Here is a 23,431-nt window from a genome sequence, read left to right as displayed (position 1 = left end):
CTAATAAGTCTGAAGTATCACAATGAAGTCTCGTGCTTTGGATGACATGCTTGTGCATGTGAGGATAGCACAGTGAGTAAAAACTCTAAGCATATTTTCCTAATTTATGAAACTAGACATGTTAACAATTTTATATGGGTTCCAGAGTAAGATGTGGAAAGTAAGATAAGTCGTAAGAGAGAAAGTAGGGCACGTGGGGAATTTCGTGTTGAGGATTAGGTGAGGGTTTCTGATAAAAGGAGGAAAACCTGGTGCACTTGGTAAACTTAAATGGGATGTTTCAGTGGTTGTATGTATTTCAATACAAAGGCCCACAGTTTCTCTTCTCTGGCCTGTGCATCTCGCAGACAGAACGCATGGGAAGCTCTCTTCTCTACTTCTCGGGCCAGACTGAGACTCACTCAGGCTTCGCTTCACCTGTGCTACCTGAGCTCCAAAGATGGCGGATGCCAGAAGGTAAAGTGATACTCCATCAATAAGCCTAAAAAGACAGAAATCTCACAGCTGAAGAAATAGGATTTACAAGTGGTTGGGAGAGAGAAATAGTACTAAACTTTGGGCACCATATTAGGCCTCCCATCTGTCAACCATCATGAAAAGGGGATTTTGAACAAAGTTAAGGTTGTATATGTAAGATAGCCCCCCATTTTAGCAGAGATTTCGTCCTTGAATGGGACGGAGGCTTTATAGGCACAGGTATAAATAAACAATACTAAGAAATGATTAGACTGCAGCTAGTTGAATGAGGTTACTAACTTTGTGATTAATTTGAAATACAAATTATAGAAGTAAGTTGGCCATGAAGGCACAAACATTGAAATATGTCATGCATTAAGGAGTTCAACACACAAGCAATCTAGCACAGCAATATACTAGGACATAAATGACTTTACAGTGAATGCAAAACTGAAAGAATGAAATGAGATGCAAAATCACAATATAAAGATACATGGGGAGCAAGGACATGTCCTGTCCTCAGTTTGTGAGGCTGGAGAACAGTCATAGCTTATTACATATAATTCTTCCATACAACCTCTTGTAGGCTGCTCTGGAAGGCTATGGAGGTGCAGGTATTGTACATGGCACTGGTGCTGGGAGAGCTTTTCTCGGCGAAGAAAGACTAGGAAATCTGCTAGCTGCTGAACCCTGGAAACAGCCAGAGAGAGACCCCGTCCATGATACCAACCACAGAAGACAGGCCATTTCCCTTGGTAGACTAAGGCAGAGGACTGTCACAGATTTCCAGATATCTCTGTAACTGCGTGGCGAGAAAAGCCTCTTGTTCATAAGAGGTGCTGGATATCTCCACCTGTGAAGTGTGAGCGACTCCAAGGACCGGTGAAACCATTTTATGTGTGGCTGATGCAGTAGGTTGTTCTAGGGAGGAATCTATCTCAGTGCCTCAATGAGAAGAGCTAGCAAGTCTGGATACCATGTGGCCCTTTGGGAGCCACCAGGGTCATCCTGAGATTCTTTGTTGATCACAAAATGGTGGGAAGGCATAAGCATCCAGGTTATCCCTTGGGTGTTGAAAAGCATCCTCTGCTGCCGCCCATGGATTGGGAACGATGGAGCAAAACACCTAGAGCTTTCTGTTGTGCCAGTCAGTACATAGGTCGATCGATGGGAGTCCCCCAAAGTTCAGAAAGCCTTTCCACAACATCCACATGGAGGGACCACTGTCCCTATCATCAGACCTTGGCGACTGAGTATGTCTGCTACTACATTCCTCTAGCCTTGAATGCATCTGGCTGAAAGCTCTTTTGAGTGGGTGGTGCACCTACATTGTCAACTGGTGTGACAAAAGAGACACTACTGTGGTGTTGTTGCTTATCAACACCACTGAGTATCCCATCACTCGATCCAAAAACTCTTGGAGAGCCAGGAAGGCTGCCTTGAGCTCTAGAATATTGATGTGGAGGTGCTTGCCCTCTCAGTTCCACACATCTGAGATCAGTAACTCCTCCAGGTGTGTGCCCCATCCCTCAGTTGAAGCATCTGAGAACCAAAGGGGGAGTGTGTAGGGACACTCCTAATATGAGGTTCCTGTTGTCCAGCCACCAGGCCAAGTCCTATCTCATCCTTCACGAGAGGTGGATGGGAAAAGATGAGAGATTCCATGCTGGAGACCAGAACTCTGTTCTCCGCTAGAGAGAATGAAGGTGAAGCCGCCCATGAGGGACCAGTTTCTCCAAATACGACTGGTGATCAAGAACATCCTACTACTTCCATGCTGGTTGTTCCTGCTGGGACAGGAACATTTGCACTTTATTCCTTGCTTGGGCACAAGATCTGATTTCTCAAGATTTACTACAACCCCCCAGGAGTGGCAAAACTCAAGGAGGCGATCCCTGTCATGGAGCAACTGCAGACGAGATTTCACCAAGACTAGCCAATTGTTGAAATACCTCAAGAGACATACCCCGCACAAATGGACCCAAGCTGACACAAGGGATAACACTCACGTGAACACCTGAGGGGCAGTCAAGAGCCCAAAACAAAGTACTCAGAATTGAAATACCATCTCCCCGAGGATAAAGCGAGGGTCCTTGAAAATATGCATTCTTCAGGTCCACCGTAAGCATGAAGTTATTCTCCCTGTTGGAAGTGAACACCAAACAGGCCATTTCCATCTTGAATCGAGTCTGGCAAATGAATCAGTTGAAGGGAGAGAGATTGATAACTGGCCTTCACCCCTGTGATTCTTTCTTGACAGGAAAAATATTGGCTGTAAAAGCCTGGGGACCAATCTGTCACTTCTACAAAGCATTCCCTCAGCATTGCTGCAATCTCCTCCCGGAGAGTGAGATCTTTCAGCCAGCCAAGTCCATAAGTGGGACTGGAATCAGACTGGAGAGTTGGTGAGGGATGGTTAAGACGTGAAGGGTAGCAGATAGCTCTCCCAAAGGACATCTACTATCCAAGTCGTGGTTCTGTGTTGCTGCCATGCTGCCCAATGGCTTGGAAGGCACACCCTACCATCAGCAACTTCTGGAGGAGAATGCCGACCCTAGCATTTTCCTCCCTTCTTCTTACCCTTGCTTCCTTTCCCTCTATTGGACTGAAAGTTTGGGGGAAAGGGGCATGATTGTGCACCTTTCTTGGCAGGGGCAGAAGAAGGCAAGATCGTTCCTCTAGCACCCTTCGAAGTCTGGGACTTCTTAGGGGATGAGGAAATGCCAGTTGGACCAAAAGGTCGGGCCATAGCGACACGCGAAGACCTCTTCTTGAAAGCAGAGAGAGGTAGAACTCAGCACCATTCCGTTCTGAAGAGCCAAAGCTGAGTCCGGGCTGACATGCTTGGTGATCAGAGAGAGGACAGCGTCCCTCCTCTTCTACACCAAGTTGGCCCACAGGTTTGCTGTAGGAGATAGCCTTACCTCTAGATTGGCATAGTTTCCTAAAGGTCGAGTCCTCCAAGGGGTTAATGAACCCCCAGAAGGCTGTAATCTTGGACACTGAGCTACCACAGAACCAGCCAGGAGACTGCCTGGAAGGCTGCCAGTGCAGTGGCTTCCAGGATTGCTGCTTTTTGATGTGTGAAGGCCATGTCTTTCGCTCTGAGCTGCTGCAGCGAGAGACCCTGAGCTAGGTGAACCATGCAGTTCAATCAAAGAGAACTCTCCTCCTCAGAGACAAGTGTGTTAACTTCATCCAATACACCCTCAGCAACTGAGGACCAAGGCAAAGCTACAGAAGCTCTGGGTTCCTCTTTGGGGCACCAGTAGACTTCAAGGCCAAAAGGATGATCGATGGTCATTACCGTGGTCACTTCCCTCAGGTTATTATGTTGATGAATCAACACAACGATCTCCAAAAAGGTCCTCTGTATCTCGAGAGAATCTGCATCTCAGGGAAGAGGACCCTCAGGTCCTTCTGATCCACAGTCCCCCCTCAGTACTCTCTCTGCAGGTGGGAAAACCTCACCAGAACACCTGGCTTCCTGCTCAACCACTTGAGAATATGAATGGTTAGGTCTGAGAACCTTAACTGCTTCGTAAATCCTGGCGGTAGGGCTACAAGTGAATAGCGAGTCCGAATTGCCGGCCATTCCATCCGACTCATGGTTCCCTTCAAAAATGTTTAGAATTGCTTATTTTGATAGTTAAAACAAATAACAACTCAAAATGCTTATACCCAAGTTTTTAAAGTTTTATTGAAAAAGTGTATTTAGTCAGGAAAATTATATGAAAATACAGTAATTTGTAAATATTTATCAGTGAAAAATACTGCCAATAGTGTACCCCAGGAAGTTGAGGGGACAGAAGAGGGGAAGCGAGTAGTACCCTTACTGTCCTGACAGAGGAGGCAGGCCAAAAGCAATCACCAACCTGTGGTGGTGATGGCTTCATGGTTCTAGGAGATGAAATCCCTATGAGTAACAATCAGCAACATGAAAGACAAAATCTTCAGAGAACAGACAAAAAGGGCCCAAATTAAAGAAAAGCAGAAAAAGGCAAATATGGCTAATGCAGTCGTCAGTAAAAGCCGTAGCAGGGTGAAAATAGGAAAACTATATTGGAATTGGAAAGGATTGGCGATGCCATCCTTCATGTATGCCATGGAAGGCCTGAAACTCAACAGGAAAACCATAAATGAATTACAAAAAGTAGACAACCAAGTATCTAGAACAATTCTAAAAGCACCAAGTTATACAGCAAGTTGTAACGCCTCAGTGGCGTGGTCGGTATGGTGCTGGCGTACCACCTCAGTAGCCGAGAGTTCTATTCTCAGGCATTCCATTGAGGTGTGAGAGATGTGTATTTCTGGTGATAGAAGTTCACTCTCAACACGGCTTGGAAGTCACGTAAAGCCATTGGTCCCGTTGCTGATTAACCACTGGTTCCATGAAACGTAAAAACGCCAGACAAACAAACAAAAAGCGCAAGTTGTGCTTGAAGAGATATGAGGAATAAACTATTGTATCTGGAACATATACTTGAGGGTAGTGGAAATGGCTCCAACACGAGATAACCAATGATCATTATGAAAATGAGAAAACCCCCTAGATTCTGCAAATACAAGGGTATCTGAAAGATTCAACATAAATATAGGTAAAATTGAATTGCTGAAAGGTAAGCAGTTAAAAAGAAATTACCTGGGACGAAAAAGCATGGTAAGCAGAAATGAATAGCGAGAGAACATTGAGAATTTACAGAAAACATAAGAGAAGAAATCTGGTATGATAACACTGAAAAAACTATGCTGATCAGTAGAACTAGACTAGGCATACTAGAATTAAATTATAAGAATAGGCTAAAAGGAGAATATACAAGATGTTCGTACTGTGAGGGAAAAAAATTTAAACTTAGAACACTTCATACTCTAATGCCCAGCATATAATGAGGCTAAGAAATGATATACTTTCGCGTAGCTGCCATACCAGGTAATTACAGTGGAATTAATAGATAATATACATTTGTTTACAGACCTGCTGACGGGGGAAATTTAAAATAGGAAAGAGTTTATTTAAAAGAAAAATTATTCCATTACAGAGAAAAAACTTAAAACAAAGGAGGAATAACAAGAGCAAGTAAGCAATTTCAACGAGAAATCCCGCCTACTACTACTGCTACTACGCTAATTGATGTCAGTGCTTGTGGTAAGGATATAATTGTGAGGACTGAGTAAGAGGAGGAGAGCAAGTGAACTCATTTTATTCAGCAAATGAGGCTGTACATAAGGCGGCGTGCGAATGGAAGCGTAGTGTCTGTCACGCATGCACAAACAAGCATAAACAAAAAAGGACAGGGCCCCCGCTGTGAATGTGTTTCTTCACAGACGAAAATACATGAATAATATTACATAGAGGGAACAGATTCCCGATATATATACATCAAAAGACAGGGTGTAAAATGCTCCACATTTTAGTTCATGGAAGAAAAGAGAGGACATATGGATATACAGATTTTTACAATGGAAGGGCGAACATTCTCCCAAATGTCGTCCTTACAAATACTCCCCCCCACCCAGAACAATGATTACGTAGAATTGTTGGATGACTAACGGAATCTTGCAGGGAGCTGAAGGAGTCCTTGGGTTTGTGATTCCCTCGGTAAAGGGACGTCTTGCGTGTCCTCGTTGTCTTGAGGGCCAGAAAGCAGGATGCCACCCCTGGTAGTGGGCCTGGGGGGTTCAACTGCTTTCCGTGGGCGGCCTCAACAGCATTTAGGGCCACTGTCAGGAACCAGCGGTGTCGGGCTTTTGCGAGAGCCTTCAGCGGGGTCGTCTTCGTCGGGGATGAGAGCGGGCTTGAGGCAATCTATCGAGACCCAGTCCTCGCGGCTGCTGATTGACATGAGGAATGCCTTCTCCTCCCGACGGACGACTCAGTGCGGGCTCCGGTAGGCCTCGTCAAGGGTGGGCGGCGTCATTCCTCACAGATGAACCTGCAGGAGTCCAGGGCTTGCGGGTGGAACTGCATCATCCTGTCGACGTAGTACATAAGACTCAAGAAAAATGCTATAACAAAAATACCACTTAACCAGACATTACAGTGGGTACTCAAATTTATGTTAAGAATCATGTACCAGAAGGTCCAAATGTTAAAGTTTCTCCCAAAGTCACTGGGCCATATAGAGTAATAGAAGTGTTAAAATTACATAAATACAGAGTAATAAATAAAAGTGATATGAAGGAAAAGGTAGTTCACTGGAATCATGTAAAGGTAGTGAAAAGAGATCCATGGTCTACTGAAGATATAGATAACATAAGAAAGGAAAATACTGTAGAAAATCCAATTACAACGAGGTATGACCTAAGAAACTGAAAGAGGTAAAAATGTGTATATAGTATTATGTAAATAGTGTTGGACTGAAAATATCATAACTGTGATTTATGCAGTGCAATTAATGTGGCTATATGTAAAAAAATCCAGTTAAGTCTAATTTTTTGCAGACAGGCAAACATGCGGGCTCATCATAGCACTAGTTTAGAGATTGGACTAATCTCTCAGAATTGGAGATAAGAAAGGTGCCCTGTTAAAAAGACATGGAAAGTCAAAATGATCAAGGACCTTGGAATAGTTAGTATAGATATTTCCACAGTGCTCAAACGTGAAAGTGAACTAAGAGATATCCAAAATAGTATGAAAGCAAACCTACAGAAGGGTGATAATAACAGTGCAGTGTCATTATTGGAAAAGCTGAGCATGAACATAGATAACACACTGCGAACAAGGTCCAAAAGATCTTACCCTTCATTGGAACTGCTCTAAATCAGGTGTTTGGAGTTTGCTGCCGAAGGCAAGTGTAGAACAAAAAAAGGAAATAATTGACAGACTGAAAAAGTGGGCAGCCGCAACTGGCACAGTGATAAATAAAGTGATTGTCTCTAACAAAAAGAAAAAAAATTGAAAGCCTCCATAAGTCAAGTAAATCAGTTATGTAACAAAAGAACTCAATAAGATAGAAAATATAAAGCTTTAAAAACAAAAAAACTTTGCACTGGAAAGTGAAGTGATGTTACAACACGAATCACTCCAAAAGAATTAGAAGACATTATTAAGTTTTTATATAATTGAGGAACATTGCGCACCTTTAGTAGAAGATATTTTCATGTCTATAATATGACAAGTGCCAAAATAATCCATAACAGAATTATTTTAGTTCTACCTTTTAATACGAAAATTTCAAATGTGTTAGTTTCTGTTTATCCCTTTCCTATGTATATTGAAAATCAGATCATTATTAGAAAGGGCCTTAGTATTCATTTTGCATTGGAAGAACATGGATTAATATTAGCCTTTTTAACTGATGAACAATTCAATGGATGTGCAATTTTGAAGGAAAAAGAGTATATGTGATAGTGATAATATTATATAAGACGACCAATGATCATTCCTGCATCCAAGAGTTTATTTGAAAATAAAATCAAGAAAAGGATGTGTGCACACAGTCATTTAATAAGTCATTTGTGAATCAACTATAGTTAATGAATGCTTTTTGTATTTTCATTAGATACTGTTATAGCCAGAGTCCCTTGTCCTAATGTCACCACTCAACTGAAATGAAAGAATATCAAGTCTTTTGCAACACAATGTAAGTTAATTATACCAAATCCAATTAATTTACTATGAGCCACACCTTTTCACTGAATATCATTTCATCAAACGTATGCCATATAGAATTACACTTTTGCAATAGACGAGTTTAAATTGTCTTAGCTAGGATTAAAGGAACTTGAGAACTTGAATTATGTTGATGACTATTACTTGTATACGAAACAGATAGCACCATTTCTTTCATTTATAAGTCTACTGATAATAGTAGTTACTATTGTGCTGTTTGTCAAATAGTGAGGCATTTGATTATCAAAAACAAAAAGATACAAGGATGCTGATAGACATGAAAAGAAATGATCTATAATTGACGTTTAATATCCACATCATTTCTAACTTTATTTTCAGGTATTGTATTCTGAGTTTTCATTTATTATGCTTATAATTTAATGCATTTTTATTTTTTGATATATTTAACATTTGCCATGATTTTGTTTTACAATTTTATTACACTTATCCTTTCCTCCAGAGTTGGGAGAGCAATTTTTAATGCGTATTTTTGTTGACTAATATTTTTTTTCATATCCATTTTGTTTCATATATATATATATATATATATATATATATATATATATATATAGATATATATATATATATATATATATATGTAGATATTAAACATTGAAGGCAATGTTTGGTAGGTGACCGAGTGATGTAATGATAGCTATAAGAAATAGTAGATAGGGTAGCGTAAAAACAGAGAGAGAATAATCAAAGTACAGCGAAAATAAAGAGAAAGAGAAAGAGAGAGGAGAAAATAATCAGAGTATGTACAATGAAAATAACGAAAAAGAGAAAGAGGAAGAGAGAGAGAGAATTGAGCTTGGTGTGTGAGCCACAATTTGATCAGCAAAACCTTAGTCACAGGAAGTCGAACCATAACACCATCGCAATTAAAAGACTTAAAGACCGTCATAAAATCTTTGACCTGTGACCTCGCACCAAACATACTCAGCTTCATTCGATAATGGAGTTCCGCCTCCAGGAGGAGGTATTAACATGTTAAATTATTGACTCTGCCTGGAAAAGGAGGAATTAACAAGTTAACCCCACCTAAAAAGGGATGGGGAAAAGATAAGGAAAGACCGCTCCACGAATCAAGAATCCAGTTGGGCGGAGAACCAGATCCTGCACCGCCTAAGGAGGTGGTGCCGAATTCGAACCGAGGGTGGCTCAATTTGAGAAGGACAGAAGGACCGGCAGCCGTCGTTAAGTGCAGAAGCAGAAATATTGCCATGTCCAACAATAGATTTATAAGTTTTGTAGTTGTACTTGTAACTCTAATTCTTTGCACAGTAAAGAGAGAAACTCTGCTGTTCGTCTCATTCAAACTTCTCCTAAGAGACTTAGCCTAGTAAGATTACTGATCCAGAACTAACATTAGGAAGAAGCAAAAAGTTAACATAGAACTAGACTGCAAAACGAATTATCAAGAAGAAAGAAGCAGGTAAGCATCACACAACACACACACACACACACACACACACACACACACACACACACATATATATATATATATATATATATATATATATATACATATATATATATATATATATACATATATATATATATAGATACTATGGTAAATACATTAGATTTCCTATTGCAAACAAACGAATGATTTCAACATATATAGTAATACACTGTTAATCTGCGCTAAAATACAATCTCTCTCTCTCTCTCTATCTTTTCCGTAACACTCTAAGATTACGCTTATCACTGCAAAGCTTTAAACGTAAATGAAGGAAAAAAATGAAGAATTTCCGACGTTCGGGGCAGGATGAGAGAGATAGAGACTTTCAGCAATTTTTAACACCAAGAGACCCAAGACATTATTCAAATCTTTCAAAATCCTTCCCTGATATATTTTGACAAATTGAAATATCTATCATGATGTATAAAAACTCAATGAAAAATCGAGAGAGAGGAGAGTGTGTATGAACTAGGTATAGCCTTGGGAGATGTGGATTCCAATTTGAAGAAAATATGGCGTTGTCAGGCCTCGGCACCAACTGTTGTTCGGACGTTGTTGTCCAAATGTCCTGCGAAATAATGAGAGAAGTCTGGCGCAGGAATAGTCATCTTGTTTGCTGTAGCGGTGTACTCACTGGGGAGGATGCGGATCTCTGATGATGGAGCTGAAGAGCCCAAGGAAAAGGAACTAGACGAGAGAATTGAGGCCTTGCGAGACACCATCCAGTTCCACAAAGAACTGCTTGTGATCTTGGACAGGATAATCGTCAGTTGCAGCAGAGCTGAGGTCGACTACTATGAAGGATGCAGAAGGTGTTGGATAGATCATTCATGAGGTGTTGCTCGAAGTTGAAACGTTGTTTCTGAAGAACGATAAAGAGAGAGAAAACAGCACTGGAAAACAAGATAATCAAGAGCACAGAAGAAAATCAGCAGATGAAGTACAACGCAAAGGAAATTGAGGCATATAAACCATGAGAAGGTAGGGACCTGACTACTCAGTTGCAAAGGCAAACTGCAGCTAGCTTCAGAGGCCTGCCAGAAAACTCCTACGAAAGAAGGAGAAAGCCTGCAGCTCAGCAGGAGTGAAGAAGCACCGCGGGAGGCGAGGCTCATCCAGGAACAGAATGACGCGTCCGAGGTGGCGCGAAGGAAAAATCTCGAGCTCAGGTTCCAGCGACTGCTGAAGGAAGTGGAAGACCTCTCGAAGGAAAAGCGTCAACTCCAGTGTGAACTTTAGGTGGCGGAACTCAAGAGGACGAAAGGCTTCTCAAATCCTCACGAATCTCAACGGGAAAGCGCTCTAAAGGACACACATGAAAAAGGACGAACGAACGAACACACTGTCTCCGTCTGTCTCCAAGGAAGGAGGAAGACTTCGAAATCGAGAAGAGACGAGTCGAAGCCTCCGGCAGATTCTCAAACCAACCATCAACTTCAAGCGTCTTTTACTCAGCCTCGACAAGAGAGACTGCCATCAAACACAAGGAAAAGAAAGAAACTTTTGGAGGAAACCAAATGTCTGGTTCATATAAGGAGCCCTCCAAAGTGTGAAAACATTATAGTACAAGCTGTCAGAGGACCGTCCACAAACATGTTATTGATCTGAAGGAAGTGGAAAAGCATGTAACACAAGAAATTCTAAATTCTGAATATATATATATTCAGAATTTCTGAATATATAAAAATCCAGAGTTGGAGCGAAACAGGACTTCAAGAAGTACTGTAAATGCCAATGACAGAGGACCATCCACAAACATTTTATTGTTCTAAAGGAAGTGGAAAAGCATGTAACACAAGAAATTCTAAATTCTAAATATATATATATTCAGAAATTTTGAATATATATAAATCCAGAGTTGGAGCGAAACAAGACTTCAAGAAGTACCGTATTTGGTGAGCAGTGCCAATGAGCAGAGGGAAGGCGCTCATTGCTGGCTAAACAAAAACCCTCTGCAATGATTTGGCCCTGTGATGACACCTCAGCAGTGAGGCTTCATGCCGGTAAAAGCGCAAGGAGAGAGAGAGAGAGAGAGAGAGAGAGAGAGAGAGAGAGAGAGAGAGAGAGAAGCTGGAAGATGATGTTCGATAGCTGCGAGGAACGAAGAAGAAATTATGTTTATTTTGAAATATCTTTGCTTTGTTAATCTTTGAAGGAAATGGAATTTTGACGGAAATAAATATGTTAAACTGTTTTCTTACCGTTTTATTGTTTCTCGAAGTCCCGGGTATTCTTGGAAAAGTACCAGCAAAATCACAAGATTCCTTGAAGCGCCAGGAAAGTCACAGGATTCCTGGAAGTACCAGAAAAATCACAAGATTTCTTGAAGCGCTAGGAAAATCACAAGATTCCCTGAAGCCCCAGGATAATCATACGACTCTTGGAAGCCCCAGGAACGTAGTTCCTCGTGGTTAATATCCGAATCTTATTGAGGAAAACTTTCAACCGAAACCTAAGGTCGCAAATTCTGCGGTATTACATATCCCGTCCCTCCAGATGGCACAGATGGAGGACCTGAAATTTCTTGTCTCCTCCACTTGCTAATATCACTTCTTATGTTACTTGTAGTACTAGGCATTTGAGAGATAGCAACTTTATCGAGAGATACAGTAGGATGGGACTTGATTGCCGAGACGTTTTTACTTTGGATTTTAAAGATTGCATCTACACGATCTCAACGTCATACGTTGACGTTTTTGCATGAAGTCTCGCCCTGCGGTATATTCTTTTCAGTTGGCTACACATCCAAGCTATTATATAACCTTATTTGTAAACCATGTGTAACGTACCTCGTCAACGAGCATACCTGTGCCCGCTTCATTCTTGATTATAGAAACCATTTTGGGCTGAAGTCAGCGGAAATATAAATTTTTTTATGATTTAAAATTGTCATTGACTCAATTAAGTGAGAGGTGATAGAATAGTAGTTTGAAGAGGCAAAAAGAGTTGTTATAACACTTATTAAATGGGAAATTAATCATATCGTTAATAACAATGGTTTCAAAAACGCTTCAGCAATTTGTAATATTTTGTTACTAAAGAATAATAATAACACAGATAAACTGTTATTATAACTGTCATTATCGTGAGAAAATTTGAAGCGATACACGAATGGTAAAAGTCAGGAACATAAAGGGATCCATTTTCCCTGTGGCAATTTTCCTAGTGGCAATTGTCATCAGCTGCCCATTGAGTGCCCCACATTCACTGCACCCTTCACATCAATATATATACAGTATACATACATATTGTTACGTATTAAGCTGGCCTTGAGAGAGGCTATATACGTAAACGGAAATAATTGAAGGAAGACCAGTTGAAATTAATTGAACTTACCGTAAAACTGTTTGTTAATGAATACTTCTTTAGAGGAAAAGGTCGCCAGAAAACTCAGCTCGTTACTTTACAGATATTTATTTCACAAAAGGTCCCGTGCTGGCCTGGAGGAAAGGTAAATGATGGCTCCAACTTATGTCATTCAAGCTGATTTCATAATTCGGGTAATGCACACTAGCGGGCAGAGAGACGGCACGTGACTCATGGAATCTGGAAAAGAATCCCAGATTAAACGAGATAAAAGGAAAAATGACTTCTTGCTTTGATTAAGGCTGATTAATTCTCTAACATTGGGGAAGGTAAACTCGAATGGTTCACTGAGGTATGCACGAAAGCTTGGTCCTTAACAAGTCACAAAGGGGAGCACGTGGCCCGATGAGGACAAAGGGCTTTTGATGTAGAAGGGGTAAAAATGAGAATTGAAAATGAATTTAGCAAGAGTCGTATGGTAGTAAAAGGTGCTGGGTTGAAGTTTACACTTTTAGACGTACCTTTAAGCAATATTCAGTGTATCCTTGTAGAAGAATGCGGCCTGACCTCGGTTCAGGTCTGGGGGTTCGTGTCCACCAGTACGCCGGGCCTATAGGCTTAAGTTTTGGGAGGCTGGCCGGCTGGACATCTGTCCTCGATCACAGACTGCAGTTGAGTGAGAGCGATACTGGTTGTTTTTGAATCACGGGGCTTCCAAAGACCGCCTCGAGCATCGCCTGAAAAGTGGTAAAACACAACGCCAGCAAATTGGGAAGGAAAATAGGTCTTATTGTAGAAGTCCCTAAAATCCATCTCGAAGCCTAGCTACTCTTGTGACTTGCCTCTCTTACCCTAAGCTTCCGTCAGACCGGAAATATCTCCCTACGACATACCCACTCTCCCAACAACAGTCGCTTTAGGAGAAGGCATGGCTGCTACTTTTATTATTAAATATCACTAAAACTCTGCTGGGAAGGCGAGGCGTTCTATAGACGTAGCAATATACATATACATATATATATATATATATATATATATATATATATATATATATATATATATATATAGTGTGTGTGTGTGTGTGTATACTGTATATATATTGATGTGAAGGGTGCAGTGAATGTGGGGCACTCAATGGGCTGCTGGTGAGCTTTCTGTGTAGGTTATTACTGGAAAAACATATAAGGTTTGTCAATTCCATTTGCTCATTAATCTAGAGTTAAATGGGAGATTTTCAGGCGATGGACAAACTGCTTTTATGATTGAAAAGGTTTTCAATAAATTGACGTGATGATAACTTGCTTAATAGCAATAGCATCTTTGGTAGCTGAACAATAATATTGCAATTGGTATTTTTTTTCTTTTTTTTTCTTTGCCTTATGTTAAAAAGACGCCTTTCTTTAAACTGACGTAAAATTCCATCAAAGTCGAAACACGTTAATCTTTTAGCCGAGATGTATTATAAAATGTCACTTATCAAATAAAAAGAAAACGATTACGTTTACAGTCACACTATGTAAATATGCAATAACAACCGTCACTACTTCTACATAACAAATGCATAATCTGAAAAAGACAGAAGAGAAAAAAATGGGGATAATTTTGTCCTTAGAACTTCTGTACTCATTCAAGTTACTCGGCAACTTGTTGGTAAGACTGAGGAGAGATTCTGTGACGTCACCGCATACCTTATTCGAGCGTCCTTGGCTGTTCTTCCTTACGTAGTGTTCCAACGAATACTTGCAGCCAGCGCTAGGAGATAATCAGGTTAGGGTTCTTGAAATAATCGGTGGCTCTCCCTGCTATGGTTGGTGTATATAACTATGCTGTTATTTTGGATGACTTATTGTGTTGTGGTATTATTGTGTTATTAAATATTTTTATTTTTGTAGTTCTGTTTTGTACTTGCTTCTCTTTAGTTTTGTTTAATGGGGATACCTTTATCCATACTGCTTTGTGGTTTCTATCTCTCTTAAGAACTTCTGGTTAATTTTGTAGAACACTTATCTGGACATCTCACTGATTTCTCATTTAATCTCTTTTAATTCTTTTTCATTTATCTCAGGAAGCTTTGAAACGAGTTTAGTTTCCTTTAGGATTCTTTTCTTACTTATTATTGTAACACACAAATTCACTGTCCTATCACACACAAATGACACAGGGTAAACAGAGTATAAACCGACACAAGTTATGCGTCCAGAAGTGAGTTCCTAACTAAACTTTTCTTTCGTTTCAACTGAGGTCTGGACCCATTCCTTCTTTGTAGCTCTGTAAGGGAGAAGGGAATATGTAAGGGAGAGAGAAAGCTAGAAATCTGAGGTTCGACAGGAAGAAGGGATCACAATAAATGGCAAACATAGAAGAAAACAATGAATGGGATAAAAAGCCAACATATAAAAAGTAATTATATATAATTATCAACTAAATACATACGATACTCAACTTAGGCATTAAATGGTGTATAAGAGACAATAAGTACATTCGTTGCCGGTGTTCCAAGCAGGGGTCTTCAAATTATTTGAAAATCGAACCACTCTTGTAGTATGATATGAGAATAGTGAATGGCATCTAATCTTGAAGGTCAAACTGAACATTTACCAGGAGAGGAATAGCATATCCAAGAGGAGAACGTACGACGTAGCTGGACTTCAAGGTACGTTATGCTATCTCATATATCCTTCTAAGCACTGTCCAAATATCCGTCTAGGCACTGTCCATTATTTTCAGCATGACTTAGGCGTGAATTATTTACATGAGAATCATTAAACCTCGCTTGACTAGGGTCCCACACCTGTCAATACGGCTGAAAAGACACGGAAAAGAAGCAATTACCCAACTGTGCAGTTAAGCTATAATTAATGTTACAAAACCAATTTTTCACTGCACTGATGGTTGATTTTACAATTCTTACGTTTGTTGTGTTGCTCAAAAGCAGACTGGTTGAAGTAGAAAAAAACCACCACACGAAGTAAATTTTAAATAAAGAAAACCCAAGGAATCAAGAAATAACAAAATTCCAAGGATTCCAAAATGCCCTGCCCTCTAGCAACTAGAGTTATATACTAAATTTTATTTTATAAGAAAATTTCTAAATTTCCTTTACATACCCCCGCACTAAGACAAATATAAGTCATTATATCTATATTCAAATTATTTTAAAGATTCTCATTATACCAGCATCTACTTACGAAATCAGCAAAGATATTGTCGTCTATTCCCTTAATATACACTACAGTATATTTGTATTGCTGTAAATATAGTGACCAACGTAACAATCTCCCATTCTTGCCTTTAAAATGTTCAAGGTAAGACAAAGGTCTGTGGTCACATTCAACAATGAAATGTTTACCGACAAGGTAATATTCAAATTTCTTAATGGCAAAACCAAACTTAACATTCTTTTCAATAACTGAATAATTTAGTTCGGATTTATTTAATTTTCTTCCAGCATAGGTTATTGGATGGGGAACGTTATTTCAATACTGCAGTAAACAGCTCCAATGCAATTCTGGGAGGGCGTCACTGCGAACAACAAAAGTTTTTGTTATGTCAGGTAATCTTAAAACTAGATCAGATTCAAATAATGCTTCAGGGTGTCAAACTGCCGTTTAAGGTCAATAGATAACTCAAATTTATGGGCTGGTTTTTCTTTAGTAAATTTGAGAGGTCAGAAGTAAGTGATGAAATATAGGGATAAATCTTGATAAAAATTGCAAGTACCTAAAAAGGACTGAAGTCTTTCTTGCACTTAGGATAATTAATTTCCATGATTTTACTGCACTTATCTGGATCTGGATAAATACAATTCTTAGAAATCTTAAAACCTAAGTAGGTTATGGAAGGTAAACCAAAATGATATTTCGATGGCTTAGCAGTTAAACCATGTATCTCAAGTAAAGTTAATACATTATTCAAAATCTGAAGGTGTTCTGACCAGTCCTTTGAGAAAATAAGTATGTTATCAAAGTATAAGCTTATTCCCTTAAAAACTCTTCTCATAAGTCTGATATACGAAGCACAAGCAGTGGATAACCCAAAAGGCATCCTAGTGAATTGCATCAATCCTTTAGAGGTCTGGAAAGCAGTATATTGACGGCTATTCGGATGCAAAAAAATTTGGTAGTAAGCTTTAGTAATATCTATTTCTGAAAAGTAAATGGCACCTGTAAACTTAAAGAAATCTTTATCAATTAGTGGCAATGGCTCACAATCAAAGACAGTTATTGAATTCAATGCACGGAAATCTGTGCTAAACCTATAAGTCTCATCAGGTTTCTTAATCATGACAACCAGATTACAATAAGGGGAATCAGAAGGTTCTATGATACCTAGCTTAAGTAAATTATTAACTTCAGATTCAAATTCATTACTCAAATGGACAGGAACAGGGTAAAGCCTTGATTTTAGAGGTTCATTAGTCTTAAGTCTAATTGTATGCATAACCGTAGAAGTACAGCCAGGGATATTTGAGAAAATCTTTCCAAATTTACTTAAAATTACTTTTGATTCTGTAATCATTGGACTAGTTAAAGATTCACCAAGTTGGTAAAGATCTTTAGAAGTTTCAGAACCTAAAGAAGTTTCAGAACCTACTGTTGGTAGTTCTGTATCAGAAAAATCTTCAACAATACAAAAGTTAACCATCACATTAGATGAAGTAACCTCTTCTAGTACTTCTCTAAATGATAAACCATCAAAAGTATTCAAGCAAAACAGATTTTCTAACATACTTCTTTAAATGATTAACATAGAAAACTTTAGCTTTTTCTTTAACATCCAAAACATAATCTACTTTATTTAATTTTCTTAGAACTTTGTAAGGACCTTGCCAAGCTAATAACAGCTTGTTATACGTATCCGGCAGCATTACTAGAACTCCATCACCGTAACAAAAGATCTATTAGAACTATGAGCATCAAAGTAGGTTTTATATTGTTTCATAGTAACTTTTGTATTTTCTGCTGCAATTTGAGTAGTCTCTTCTAGTCTCGAACGAAGATCAAGAAGAAATTGGTAGCAAGTTTGCATATCATCCGAAATCTTTCCATTTGACCACAATTCATGCAATATGCCCAATGGACCTCGAGCTTGGCGCCCATATAAAAGTTCAAATGGAGAGAAACCGCTAGTGTCTGTAGGAATCTCTCTCATTGCAAAAAGAGCACAAGGAAGATACCTATCCCATTCGTTAGGTCTAAGATAGCATAACTTCTTTAAAATAGATTTTAGGATGGAGTGCTGTCTCTTTATTTTTCCGTTAGCCATCGGATGGTACGGAGTGGTAAACACAGGTTTTATACCAATTAGCTCATACACCTTACCCATCAAGTCTGAAGTGAATTGAGCCCCTCTGTCGGAAACAATGACTTTAGGAATTCCTACCCTAGAGAAGATGGTCACTAGTGCCTCTGCTATATCTATAGAAGTTATATTTTTTAGGGGGACTGCTTCTGGAAAGGAAGTAGCATAATCTACAAGAGTTAATAAATAAGAGCGATCTGAAGATGATCTTGGCTTTATAGGCCCAACGATATCCACTGCTACTTTCTCAAAAGGTACAGAAATCACAGGCATTTTAACTAGTTCTGCCTTTTTTAGCCTACCCTTTGAAGCTAACCTCTGACATACATCACAACTCCTACAAAAGTCATAAATGTCAACAGTCATGCCTGCCAGAAGAATAAAGTGAAGAAATTTTCTGATAAGTTTTTCTACGAGAAAAATGGCCTGAGAAGGGGGACTCATGAGCTACTTCTAAGACTATATTCCTAAGCTGGTTAGGTACGACTAGAAAAGACTTGCCCACAAGTTGACTATTAATCGAGTCAAAGATTCTCTTTAATAAAATATTATTGTCATATTCAAAAGTGTACGTATGATTTTTACTAGTGAAAACTGTACCATCCTTAGCATGATCCCTAATATCCTTCAAAGTAGCACACTCTTCTTGATATTTCACAAAATCACTGTTATTAACGTTTAAATCTTTTACAGCAGGTAGTAACAAAGGATGTACAGGAATTCTTTTAGATTCCTTACTAGACTTAGATCTGGTGACTACAGATACTGAATCGCACTTTTCTCTCGCAGCATGGAAAGTATCTTTAGAATCTGGCATAGTAGCTCCTTTAACATTACCAATCATAACCGAACAACAATCAATAGGTGCAACTACTACATCTGTCCACCCCTTAAAAAATTGACAATCAAGAAACGCTCGAGTAACAGGAAAATCATTTTTTCGCCCTAGGTAATCAGAAACTGTACATTTAGGTAGTTTATCAGGTTGGATATTTGGAAAAATTTTGTCTGACACCATGATGCAAGTACAACCTGTATCTCTCAAAATTGTGGAACATTAAGTCCATTAACTTTACCTGCACAGAAGGGGCCAAGATTACGATCATTACCTGTTAAACACCTCTTAATTACCTCCTCTGCTTTGGGAGACTTGGGACAATTTTTTGCATAATGTCCACGGTCACCACAAGTGAAGCAAATTGGATTCTTCATTTGAATTTTATCTTTAGTTGGAATGAAGGCAGCTTTCTTGCCATTTCTGTAGCATTAGTAAAACCTTGTTCCATAAGGAATAACCTAATATATTTAGGAATGGCAGACATAAATTGGTTGGTTACAATGAAATCTCTCAGACTGTCATAGTTCTTGTCAATTTTAGCACTATCTATCCAAAAGTCAAAGAGGCGGTAAAGGTTAGTAAGAAACTGCATAAAATTTTCATCTTTAAATTTAGCATACCTAAATTCTCTACGATACTGTTCTGTAGTTTTACGAAATGCTTTCAAAATAGCATATTTTAATTTATCATAATCCTTGCAAACCTCATCAGGTAGAGTAGAGTAAACATTAAGTGCATCACCCGAAAATAAAAGAGCTAACCTAGGTGCCCATAATTCCTTAGGCCATCCACTCAGCTTTGCTAAATTTTCAAACCTTATCAGATAAGCTGTAATGTCTTCACCACTTTCATACAGTTTCAATTTAGGAATAGCAACGGAGAAACTATCCTGAGCATTAGTAGACTGTGGACTAACACTATGGAGGCTACTTAACTTTTTATTTTCTAATTCAAGTCTTTCATATTCTAGTTTCCTGTCCTCCTCTTCTTTCTTACTGTTTCTATCTAATAATCTATCCTCTCTTTCACGGTTCTCCTTTTCTTTCATCTCTTCTCGTTCTATCCTTTTATTTTCTATGCTCAGTCTTTCCTTAAATTTGGTATCAGCAAAAGTCATTAATTCCTTGCCACTCAACTGTAACTCTTTACCTATCTTAATCCAAAACTCAAAAGTTAATTCACTCAGGGAACTAGCCATGTTTAATAATGGTGAAAAAAAAATTGTATAAGAAAAAAAAATATTACGATTATAATTAAGACTCACGCCAAATCTCAATCTATTCACTCATCTACACTAAAGCACTGATTATTCAGATAGAACTACCACCTAAATTCAGTAAAAGATAAGTTCATTCTTATCCACAGTTTAAAGCTTCGATGGATTAGCTTACACCAAGACAAATACAAGAAAATATCTAACAGTATCTATCCTATAATTGACTAAAACAGCTCTACTAACCTCACTCAGGTAAGGGGTATATCTTACCTAACCTAACAGGAAATCCTCGGCAAACAGCACTAGTACTAGGGAACCTGGGATACGTGAACCCGCCAGAACTCTGAAAGCCTATTCCACTTCACAAGTACCTATACTCGTGAGAACACACAAACAAAATTCCAAATCATAATAAAAAAATAAGTGCTAAACTTAAGTGCCCAAATTGGATAATATATGCTCTATTTCAGTCTTGTTTATGCCAAACAATGTTTCCCCATGAATGCCAACATGTAATCCCGGGTCTGGGCACCAAATGTAAGGGAGAAGGGAATATGTAAGGGAGAGAGAAAGCTAGAAATCTGAGGTTCGACAGGAAGAAGGGATCACAATAAATGGCAAACATAGAAGAAAACAATGAATGGGATAAAAAGCCAACATATAAAAAGTAATTATATATAATTATCAACTAAATACATACGATACTCAACATTAAATGGTGTATAAGAGACAATAAGTACATTCGTTGCCAGTGTTCCAAGCAGGGGTCTTCAAATTATTTGAAAATCGAACCACTCTTGCAGTATGATAATGAGAATGGTGAATGGCATCTAATCTGAAGGTCAAACCGAAGATCAAGAACACTGAACATTTTACCAGGAGAGGGAATAGCATATCCAAGAGGAGAACGTACGACGTAGCTAGACTTCAAGGTACTTATGCTATCTCATATATCCTCTAAGCACTGTCCAAATATCCGTCTAGCACTGTCCATTATTTCAGCATGACTTGGGCGTGAATTATTTACATGAGAATCATAAAACCTCGCTTGGACTAGGGTCCATACCTGTCAACACGGCTGAACCACACCTGTCATACGGCTGAAAAGACACGGAAAAGAAGCAATTACCCACTGTGGCACGTTAAGCTATATTAATGTTAAAACAAATTTTTTCACTGCACTGATGGTTGATTTTACAATCTTACGTTTGTTGTGTTGCTCAAAAGCAGACTGGTTGAAGTAATAAAAACCACCACACGAAGTAAAATTTTGAATGAAAAGAAAACCCAAGAATCAAGAAATAACAAAATTCCAAGGATTCCAAAATGCTCTGCCCTCTAGTGACTAGAGTTACATACTAAATTTTCTGATTTATAAGAAAATTTAAAACTAAATTTCCTTTACAAGCTCCACCCTTTTTTCTTCTGGATTCCTTTCAAGACCACCCTAGTTCTGCATAATTGGTTAATCTTCAACGCCTACCACTTCCGGCGACGACCATTTTAACGAATCAGGGTGTATGCTGAGAGCAGTCGTTACCACACACTGGTTATCGTTGTTCAGGTCAGAGATTGCTTGCATCATTGATTTTTGTTTATCTCGCTCGGTTCCTTTTCTGTGTTTTACGAGTGTCTGCATTTCAAACATCCTGTTTTGTGTTCCGTTTCTACCTCTCTCTCTCCTTCATCTACTATAACTCTACTAGCAGATTTTCCTAGCTAATATTCCTACATAACTATTCCTACAGACTTCTGCACTGCTCTTCTTAACAATTGCTTTCAAGCTCTTAAGGTTTAAGGGTTTAAACTCTTTGAAAACGGTAGTTTGTTACACCTATAAATCGATCACTAGCAAAAGAAACTGTTAAGAGGATTTTGTTTTTGGGAAAGGACTCCAGCAACTGGGGGAAGTAATTAGTTTATGCTAAAAAACTATGACTATTCAAGGGTATGTCAAATTACCATGAGTAAATTGAGTCGGTGCAGGGGATATAATATGCATGCATAGCTTCCTTTGAAAGTTATTTGACTGGCAAAATGATGGTTGCTTGGGAAAATAATTTACAAATAATGGTTGCTCGGGAAGTTTTTAATATTTTTTTACTTGGTCTTTGTAGATTTTACAAAGTTCTTATAGTTATTTATTTCTTTGTATATTCTTGTAGATTTTACGAGTTGTCGTTAGGCCTACACTGTGAGTTGAAAGTTAATTTCCCTATTAGTTAATTTCAGTATCACAAACTGAATGTATGAGAGCAATATTATTTTTAGCTTTCTATTAAAGTCAACTTCTATTTTAGTTAAGCATTTAAATTTTAAATTAAAGTGCAATCTGGGAGAGGGAAGTCGCCTGTACTTCCCTGGAACTAGTTTGTATTGTGGTCAATGCCAGGCATTGTAAATTTTACAAAGCTTTATCCCAGATTAGCCGTAAGTTAATTTAATGTTTGTTTTCATTTCTGTAAGCAGAATTCATTAAAAGGTAAATTCAAGCCATTTTTTATTAGTGGGTGAGTTTTCGTTTAGCACTACTAGCCTCGGATTTGCTCTAATCAGAACTTTATTTTGTTCGATGGTTTCCAGAGCTAAGTTATGTTGTAATGTAGTGGGTTTTTTGTAAGGTAGAGTGTTCGAGTATATGATCGCTTACCTGATTCTTCTCCTGATAATTAGTTCTGCAGTCTGGTTCTATGTTTAAAATTTATGCTTCTTCTTAATGTTAGTTCTGGATTAGTAATCTTTGTAGTCTTAGTCTCTCAGGAGAAGTTTGAATGAGACAAAACGGCAGAGTTCTTTCTTAACTGTAGTAAAGAGTACAAGTACAAGTTACAACTATAAAAGCTTATAAATCTCTTTTGGACCCTAGCAATATTTCTACTTCTTTTCTGAACGATGTTGCCAGTCCTCTCTGGTTCTTCTTCTCCTTCGCAAATTTAGCCACCCTCGGTTCGAATTCGGCACCACCTCTTAGGCCGTGTAGGATCTGGTTCTCCGCCCAACTGGATTCTTGATTCGTGGAGCAGTCTTTCCTTATCTTTTCCCCATCCCATTTTAGGTGGGGTTAACATGTTAATTCCTCCTTTTCCAGGCGGAGTCAATAATTTAACATGTTAATACCTCCTACTGGAAGCGGAGCTGCATTCTTGCTAGAATTTGGTGCGAGGTCACCGGTCAAGATTTATGACCGTCTTAAGATTGTAATTGCGATGGTGATATGATTCAACTTCCTGTGAC

This window comes from Macrobrachium nipponense, chromosome 26 (assembly GCF_015104395.2).
Source record: "Macrobrachium nipponense isolate FS-2020 chromosome 26, ASM1510439v2, whole genome shotgun sequence".
Lineage (NCBI taxonomy): Eukaryota > Metazoa > Arthropoda > Malacostraca > Decapoda > Palaemonidae > Macrobrachium > Macrobrachium nipponense.
This window is presented reverse-complemented; position numbering follows the sequence as displayed.